The sequence below is a fragment of the Electrophorus electricus genome, unplaced genomic scaffold, assembly GCF_041902795.1.
Source record: "Electrophorus electricus isolate QZ-2024a unplaced genomic scaffold, ASM4190279v1 Scaffold108, whole genome shotgun sequence".
Lineage (NCBI taxonomy): Eukaryota > Metazoa > Chordata > Actinopteri > Gymnotiformes > Gymnotidae > Electrophorus > Electrophorus electricus.
The window spans coordinates 195,991-205,990 of NW_027658390.1; the positions used below are offsets into that span (position 1 = coordinate 195,991).

The 10,000-nt window shown below is 52.5% G+C and overlaps 1 non-coding gene across 1 annotated transcript; it reads right to left on the reverse strand.

Annotated features, from left to right (window-relative positions):
* Positions 1 to 153: 153 nt before the first annotated feature.
* LOC145654020 (18S ribosomal RNA) lies at positions 154 to 1,992 on the reverse strand. The gene has a single exon (XR_014120252.1). It is a non-coding gene; the product is annotated as an 18S ribosomal RNA (ribosomal RNA).
* Positions 1,993 to 10,000: the final 8,008 nt, after the last annotated feature.

Sequence of the window (10,000 nt, forward strand, 5' to 3'; positions counted from 1 at the left end):
AGGCTCCTCCTTTATGCCTTCTGTCCAGCCTGACCTGCAAGCGACCACGTGTAACAGCAACCCCGAAGACCCTTTCGACCCTGGGCCCCGACGCGGGGGGACGGCGAAGTCGAGGGGGTCGGGAGAGGAGGCACGCCGGACAGCGTTACCCGTTAATGATCCTTTCGCAGGTTCACCTACGAAAACCTTGTTACGACTTTTACTTCCTCTAGATAGTCAAGTTTGATCGACTTCTCGGCGCTCCGCCAAGGCCCGCGAGGAGCCCCGGCGGGGCCGATCCGAGGACCTCACTAAACCATCCGATCGGTAGTAGCGACGGGCGGTGTGTACAAAGGGCAGGGACTTAATCAACGCGAGCTTATGACCCGCGCTTACTGGGAATTCCTCGTTCATGGGGAATAATTGCAATCCCCAGTCCCCATCACGAATGGGGTTCAGCGGATTACCCGCACCTCTCGGTGTAGGGTAGGCACACGCTGATCCAACCATTGTGGCGCGCGTGCAGCCCCGGACATCTAAGGGCATCACAGACCTGTTATTGCTCCATCTCGCGTGGCTGAACGCCACTTGTCCCTCTAAGAAGTTTGACGCCGACCGCGGAGGGCCGCGTAACTATTTAGCATGCCGGAGTCTCGTTCGTTATCGGAATTAACCAGACAAATCGCTCCACCAACTAAGAACGGCCATGCACCACCACCCACAGAATCGAGAAAGAGCTATCAATCTGTCAATCCTTTCCGTGTCCGGGCCGGGTGAGGTTTCCCGTGTTGAGTCAAATTAAGCCGCAGGCTCCACTCCTGGTGGTGCCCTTCCGTCAATTCCTTTAAGTTTCAGCTTTGCAACCATACTCCCCCCGGAACCCACAGACTCGTGGTTTCCCTCACGCTGCCCGGCGGGTCATGGGAATAACGCCGCCGGATCGCGGGTCGGCATAGTTTACGGTCGGAACTACGACGGTATCTGATCGTCTTCGAACCTCCGACTTTCGTTCTTGATTAATGAAAACATTCTTGGCAAATGCTTTCGCTTTCGTCCGTCTTGCGCCGGTCCAAGAATTTCACCTCTAGCGGCGCAATACGAATGCCCCCGGCCGTCCCTCTTAATCATGGCCCTGGTTCAGGAAACCCACAAAATAGAACCGGAGTCCTATTCCATTATTCCTAGCTCAGGTATTCAGGCGAGAAGCGGGCCCGCTTTGAACACTCTAATTTTTTCAAAGTAAACGCTCCGAGCCCCGTCCGGACACCCAGCCAAGGGCATCCGGGGGGCACCGGGAGACAGGGTCTGAGACAGGCGGTGGCACGCCTCGCGGCGGACCGCCAGCCCACTCCCGACATCCAACTACGAGCTTTTTAACTGCAGCAACTTTAATATACGCTATTGGAGCTGGAATTACCGCGGCTGCTGGCACCAGACTTGCCCTCCAATGGGTCCTCACCCATGGGTTTAGGATACGCTCATTCCGATTACAGGGCCTCGAAAGAGACCTGTATCGTTATTTTTCGTCACTACCTCCCCGTGTCGGGAATGGGTAATTTGCGCGCCTGCTGCCTTCCTTGGATGTGGTAGCCGTTTCTCAGGCTCCCTCTCCGGAATCGAACCCTGATTCCCCGTTACCCGTGGTCACCATGGTAGCCGACTATGGTACCATCGAAAGTTGATAGGGCAGACATTCGAATGAGACGTCGCCGCCGCGGAGGGCGCGCGATCGGCCCGAGGTTATCTAGAGTCACCAAAGCGGCCGGGGGGCCCGAGCCCCCCGGATGGGTTTTGGGTCTGATAAATGCACGCATCCCCCGAAGGGTCAGCGCTCGTTTGCATGTATTAGCTCTAGAATTACCACAGTTATCCGAGTAACGTGTGGAGCGATCAAAGGAACCATAACTGATTTAATGAGCCATTCGCAGTTTCACTGTACCGGCCGTGTGCACTTAGACCTGCATGGCTTAATCTTTGAGACAAGCATATGTTACTGGCAGGATCAACCAGGTAGTTTGCACCGTGGTCTGGGATGAACCACGAGTGACATCCGCCTCCCCTTCCGGGGGCTAGGAAGCAGCGGGTTGTAAGTGCGTGCGCCGTCAGGTCCAGACGCCATACAGGGCTACCCAGGACAGCTTCCGCGGCCAGTGTAAACGTGCTCGCGCACCGCCCTCTGGCCTTCGGACGCCGACCTCTCACCTTGATGCAAAGCTGTCCCATCCGGTCATGCCCGCACCGTACCCCGTCCACCTCCTCCGGAGGTGCGGACGGCCGACTCCAGGTGCTTTCGGCGTTCCCTCTCTTCACGCCGTTTTGATTTTCGTGGGCCGCTGGTGGGGGGACAAGGGAAAGACCTCGTCGAATTCCCTCCCCCCTAGCCTCGCTCAACCTACGTTTCGTGATGTAACCAAGAAGAGTGATTCGTGGGCCCAGGTAGGTTTGAAGAGGAGGCCAACAAAGCAGGGCACTCCCTTCCTCCCAAACCACAGACACCAGTATAGGACAACTGAGTAGACAGACTGGCCGTCTGAGTCTCCCCCAGAGAGTTCTGGGATGGGTTACAAATAACCCCCACCCCCCATCAGAGGCTTGACCCGCTAGAACCAGGGAGGATCTGTCAAAACCGCTCTCCACATCAGAAGTTCTGGATCAGCCGGGGCTGGTCGGCAGACGTCCACCTAAGGCCGTGGCCTAACCCCGTGTGGGGGGATAGCGCTCGCACCCGTACACGTGGACACCCGCTCGTCAAATGGCTGGCTCCTCACTTACCGTAGGGGGAATGGTTTGCCTACCCCTGGCGGGTCTGGTACTCCACTCTACCAAACAAGGAAGCAACACACCAATAGACCCCTGCAACACCGGGCAGCTTTGGGCAGTGTCACTACACTCCTCCTTGTTCTTCACGTTCCTTCCGTGGTGATTTTTTTTTTTTTTTCGTGGCCATTGCCGTGCATGGCTTCCCCATCGCTTTGCATGCTCTCCATTGCCTCGTGCTGCTTCACCATTGGTCTCACCTGGAGACCGAAGCCGCTCTCCCAGTAACCCGATGGTACCTGGCCAGAAAACCCCGTGCCCGATTTCATCTAGGACAAGGGCCAAACCACAGACCGTGCCCGTCCAGGGTCAACCCCTGGTCGGACAGGCCTGGTGGGTCGATACCATGGATGTGGCAGGCCGACGAGAATCCACTGGTACATTTACAAACACGCCCACCCTGGTGGCATGGCTGTACGACCCATCGTCGAAGCACGCTGCGGCGGACTGAGCCATTGGATCCAGTTGCCTGGGCGTACACTCAGCCCAACAGACGCACTCGGGTCGGGGAGAGCAAAGCAGACTGTGTGCCTGGATGTGCCCACTTCCATAGGGGAATCGGCATGATGGTTCACTTAACCCGAGGAGGGCTCCCCTCGCGGGATAAGCACCCCCCTCGGGGGATGGGGGGGGGGGGGGGCATCCAGAGCACACCACTTTCCGGTAGGGGACAGGCGTTTGATCATGTGTCCGAGGGAGAGCTCCCCTTGCCGGCCGAACACCCCTCGGACTCCCCTTGGGCTTCCAGAGAACGCCACTGGATGAATTTAGTGCTTGGACCCCATTGATTCTCTTTGCTCTCCCATATACCCGACGGGACCTATTTGCAAAACCCCGTGCCAACCAGACCTCCAGGAAGGGGGCTGGCGGCTAACCATGCCCAGCAGGGTGCACCCTGGTCGGACACTTTGGGAGGGTCGAGAGCCTGGAAGTGCCACCCGGGGGAGTAATTCTGATTTCCGTTTTAATGCACTCAGGGACAGCCCGAGGACCTCTGTAGTGCACCTGAGGCGGACTGAGCCGTCGGGTCCAGGGGTCTGGAGTTCGGAACCTCCAGGGTTCACCTGGCTGTTCTCTTAGCCCGGCAGGGTGCACCCTGGTCGGACACTTTGGGAGGGTCGAGAGCCTGGATGTGCCACCCCGACGAGTAATGAGTTTTCCCTTCGTATCTCTTCCGGACCAGGTCCGATTCGCACGAAACTCGCTGGGCATGGCCAGGAGCGCCCCCTGCTGCCCACGCCACCGTCCCCGCGCTTCTACTCCCGAGGGCCGAGGAGACAGCGAAGCGTGGGTCGGGTCGCCTGCTTCCAGGGTCTCCCTGGTACTCTCCAGTCTCCCGAGTCCATCGGGTCCGACCTCGTATTTTTAGCCCAGACGGGGAATGAGAAAGGGGCCCCCGACCGCCCGAGGGCGGGCGCTCGCTTCTCAGCCTAGGAACGTCCGATTCCCACGAAACTTTTACGCCAGACGTTCCTGGCAGCGAGCGCGTTCAAAGGTGACCCGCGCTGCTTCTCTCCTCCCAAGGGCCGAAGAGATATTCGTCTTCAAACCCGACCGGCCCTGTGTTTGCCGCCCCGGCGGTTTTAAAAAATCATAGCGTAAAAACGGTGGGTGCGCTTCGCCTGCCGCTTGGACAGCGTTAAACGGCAGCCCCGGCTCTTTCCAAAGGGCCCTCAACCGACTTTCTGCTCCCAAGGAGCCCAGAGATATGAAACCGATAAATCAAAACCCCGTGCCAACCAGACCTCCAGGAAGGGGGCTGGCGGCTAACCATGCCCGGCAGGGTGCACCCTGGTCGGACGCTTTGGGAGGGTCGAGAGCCTGGATGTGCCACCCCGACGAGTAATGAGTTTTCCCTTCGTATCTCTTCCGGACCAGGTCCGATTCGCACGAAACTCGCTGGGCATGGCCAGGAGCGCCCCCTGCTGCCCAGGCCTGGCTCTGGGCCTGGGCACACTTCATTCACTTTGTACCTTTAAATCATACTACTACTACTACTACTACCACCAGAATTCCAGGGCCAAGAGGTCACACAGTCATACACAGCAAAGTAGCTCTGGGCCTGGGCACACTTCAAGAAGTTTGTCCCTTTATATAAGCCTAGAAATAGACTTCCAGGCCCAAGAGTTCAAACACATTCATGCCCAGCAAAGTAGCTCTGGGCCTGGGCACACTTCAATCACTTTGTGCCTTTAAATCATACTACTACTACCAGACTTCCAGGCCCAAGAGGTCAAACACAGTCATGCCCAGCAAAGTAGCTCTGGGCCTGGGCACACTTCATTCACTTTGTGCCTTTAAATCATACTACTACTACCACCAGAATTCCAGGGCCAAGAGGTCACACAGTCATACACAGCAAAGTAGCTCTGGGCCTGGGCACACTTCAAGAAGTTTGACCCTTTATATAAGCCTAGAAATAGACTTCCAGAGCCAAGAGGTCAAACACAGTCATGCACAGCAAAGTAGCTCTGGGCCTGGGCACACTTCAAGCACTTTGTGCCTTTAAATCATACTACTACTACTACTACTACTACTACTACTACTACTACCAGACTTCCAGGCCCAAGAGTTCAAACACATTCATGCCCAGCAAAGTAGCTCTGGGCCTGGGCACACTTCATTCACTTTGTGCCTTTAAATCATACTACTACTACCACCAGACTTCCAGGGCCAAGAGGTCAACCACAGTCATGCACAGCAAAGTAGCTCTGGGCCTGGGCACACTTCAAGATGTTTGACCCTTTATATAAGCCTAGAAATAGACTTCCAGGCCCAAGAGTTCAAACACATTCATGCCCAGCAAAGTAGCTCTGGGCCTGGGCACACTTCAATCACTTTGTGCCTTTAAATCATACTACTACTACCACCAGACTTCCAGGCCCAAGAGGTCAAACACAGTCATGCCCAGCAAAGTAGCTCTGGGCCTGGGCACACTTCAATCACTTTGTGCCTTTAAATCATACTACTACTACCACCAGACTTCCAGGCCCTGGAGGTCACACCTTCATGCCTAGCAAGGTTGCTTTACACCTGCGCACACTTCAGACCGTTTCACTCTTTTAATCCTTCAAAGTACCACATTTCCAGACCCAAGAGGTCACAGAATCATGCCCAGCAAAGTAGCTCTGGGCCTGGGCACACTTCAATCACTTTGTGCCTTTAAATCATACTACTACTACCAGACTTCCAGGCCCCAGAGGTCAAACACAGTCATGCCCAGCAAAGTAGCTCTGGGCCTGGGCACACTTCAAGAAGTTTGACTCTTTATATAAGCCTAGAAATAGACTTCCAGAGCCAAGAGGTCAAACACAGTCATGCACAGCAAAGTAGCTCTGGGCCTGGGCACACTTCATTCACTTTGTACCTTTAAATCATACTACTACTACCAGACTTCCAGGCCCAAGAGTTCAAACACATTCATGCCCAGCAAAGTAGCTCTGGGCCTGGGCACACTTCAATCACTTTGTGTCTTTAAATCATACTACTACTACCAGACTTCCAGGCCCCAGAGGTCAAACACAGTCATGCCCAGCAAAGTAGCTCTGGGCCTGGGCACACTTCAAGAAGTTTGACCCTTTATATAAGCCTAGAAATAGACTTTCAGGCCCAAGAGGTCAAACACAGTCATGCCCAGCAAAGTAGCTGTGGGCCTGGGCACACTTCATTCACTTTGTACCTTTAAATCATACTACTACTACTACTACTACTACTACTACTACTACTACTACTACTACCAGACTTCCAGGCCCAAGAGGTCAAACACAGTCATGCCCAGCAAAGTAGCTCTGGGCCTGGGCACACTTCAAGAAGTTTGACCCTTTATATAAGCCTAGAAATAGACTTCCAGGCCCAAGAGTTCAAACACATTCATGCCCAGCAAAGTAGCTCTGGGCCTGGGCACACTTCAATCACTTTGTGCCTTTAAATCATACTACTACTACCAGACTTCCAGGCCCCAGAGGTCAAACACAGTCATGCCCAGCAAAGTAGCTCTGGGCCTGGGCACACTTCAAGAAGTTTGACCCTTTATATAAGCCTAGAAATAGACTTCCAGAGCCAAGAGGTCAAACACAGTCATGCCCAGCAAAGTAGCTCTGGGCCTGGGCACACTTCAATCACTTTGTGCCTTTAAATCATACTACTACTACCACCAGACTTCCAGGCCCAAGAGGTCAAACACAGTCATGCCCAGCAAAGTAGCTCTGGGCCTGGGCACACTTCAATCACTTTGTGCCTTTAAATCATACTACTACTACCACCAGACTTCCAGGCCCTGGAGGTCACACCTTCATGCCTAGCAAGGTTGCTTTACACCTGCGCACACTTCAGACCGTTTCACTCTTTTAATCCTTCAAAGTACCACATTTCCAGACCCAAGAGGTCACAGAATCATGCCCAGCAAAGTAGCTCTGGGCCTGGGCACACTTCAATCACTTTGTGCCTTTAAATCATACTACTACTACCAGACTTCCAGGCCCCAGAGGTCAAACACAGTCATGCCCAGCAAAGTAGCTCTGGGCCTGGGCACACTTCAAGAAGTTTGACCCTTTATATAAGCCTAGAAATAGACTTCCAGAGCCAAGAGGTCAAACACAGTCATGCACAGCAAAGTAGCTCTGGGCCTGGGCACACTTCATTCACTTTGTACCTTTAAATCATACTACTACTACCAGACTTCCAGGCCCAAGAGTTCAAACACATTCATGCCCAGCAAAGTAGCTCTGGGCCTGGGCACACTTCAATCACTTTGTGTCTTTAAATCATACTACTACTACCAGACTTCCAGGCCCCAGAGGTCAAACACAGTCATGCCCAGCAAAGTAGCTCTGGGCCTGGGCACACTTCAAGAAGTTTGACCCTTTATATAAGCCTAGAAATAGACTTTCAGGCCCAAGAGGTCAAACACAGTCATGCCCAGCAAAGTAGCTGTGGGCCTGGGCACACTTCATTCACTTTGTACCTTTAAATCATACTACTACTACTACTACTACTACTACTACTACTACTACTACTACTACTACCAGACTTCCAGGCCCAAGAGGTCAAACACAGTCATGCCCAGCAAAGTAGCTCTGGGCCTGGGCACACTTCAAGAAGTTTGACCCTTTATATAAGCCTAGAAATAGACTTCCAGGCCCAAGAGTTCAAACACATTCATGCCCAGCAAAGTAGCTCTGGGCCTGGGCACACTTCAATCACTTTGTGCCTTTAAATCATACTACTACTACCAGACTTCCAGGCCCCAGAGGTCAAACACAGTCATGCCCAGCAAAGTAGCTCTGGGCCTGGGCACACTTCAAGAAGTTTGACCCTTTATATAAGCCTAGAAATAGACTTCCAGAGCCAAGAGGTCAAACACAGTCATGCCCAGCAAAGTAGCTCTGGGCCTGGGCACACTTCAATCACTTTGTGCCTTTAAATCATACTACTACTACCACCAGACTTCCAGGCCCAAGAGGTCAAACACAGTCATGCCCAGCAAAGTAGCTCTGGGCCTGGGCACACTTCAATCACTTTGTGCCTTTAAATCATACTACTACTACCACCAGACTTCCAGGCCCTGGAGGTCACACCTTCATGCCTAGCAAGGTTGCTTTACACCTGCGCACACTTCAGACCGTTTCACTCTTTTAATCCTTCAAAGTACCACATTTCCAGACCCAAGAGGTCACAGAATCATGCCCAGCAAAGTAGCTCTGGGCCTGGGCACACTTCAATCACTTTGTGCCTTTAAATCATACTACTACTACCAGACTTCCAGGCCCCAGAGGTCAAACACAGTCATGCCCAGCAAAGTAGCTCTGGGCCTGGGCACACTTCAAGAAGTTTGACCCTTTATATAAGCCTAGAAATAGACTTCCAGAGCCAAGAGGTCAAACACAGTCATGCACAGCAAAGTAGCTCTGGGCCTGGGCACACTTCATTCACTTTGTACCTTTAAATCATACTACTACTACCAGACTTCCAGGCCCAAGAGTTCAAACACATTCATGCCCAGCAAAGTAGCTCTGGGCCTGGGCACACTTCAATCACTTTGTGTCTTTAAATCATACTACTACTACCAGACTTCCAGGCCCCAGAGGTCAAACACAGTCATGCCCAGCAAAGTAGCTCTGGGCCTGGGCACACTTCAAGAAGTTTGACCCTTTATATAAGCCTAGAAATAGACTTTCAGGCCCAAGAGGTCAAACACAGTCATGCCCAGCAAAGTAGCTGTGGGCCTGGGCACACTTCATTCACTTTGTACCTTTAAATCATACTACTACTACTACTACTACTACTACTACTACTACTACTACTACTACCAGACTTCCAGGCCCAAGAGGTCAAACACAGTCATGCCCAGCAAAGTAGCTCTGGGCCTGGGCACACTTCAAGAAGTTTGACCCTTTATATAAGCCTAGAAATAGACTTCCAGGCCCAAGAGTTCAAACACATTCATGCCCAGCAAAGTAGCTCTGGGCCTGGGCACACTTCAATCACTTTGTGCCTTTAAATCATACTACTACTACCAGACTTCCAGGCCCCAGAGGTCAAACACAGTCATGCCCAGCAAAGTAGCTCTGGGCCTGGGCACACTTCAAGAAGTTTGACCCTTTATATAAGCCTAGAAATAGACTTCCAGAGCCAAGAGGTCAAACACAGTCATGCCCAGCAAAGTAGCTCTGGGCCTGGGCACACTTCATTCACTTTGTACCTTTAAATCATACTACTACTACCAGACTTCCAGGCCCAAGACGTCAAACACAGTCATGCCCAGCAAAGTAGCTCTGGGCCTGGGCACACTTCATTCACTTTGTACCTTTAAATCATACTACTACTACTACTACTACTACTACTACTACTACTACTACCAGACTTCCAGGCCCAAGAGGTCAAACACAGTCATGCCCAGCAAAGTAGCTCTGGGCCTGGGCACACTTCAATCACTTTGTGCCTTTAAATCATACTACTACTACCAGACTTCCAGGCCCCAGAGGTCAAACACAGTCATGCCCAGCAAAGTAGCTCTGGGCCTGGGCACACTTCAAGAAGTTTGACCCTTTATATAAGCCTAGAAATAGACTTCCAGAGCCAAGAGGTCAAACACAGTCATGCCCAGCAAAGTAGCTCTGGGCCTGGGCACACTTCATTCACTTTGTACCTTTAAATCATACTACTACTACTACTACTACTACTACTACTACTACTACTACTACTA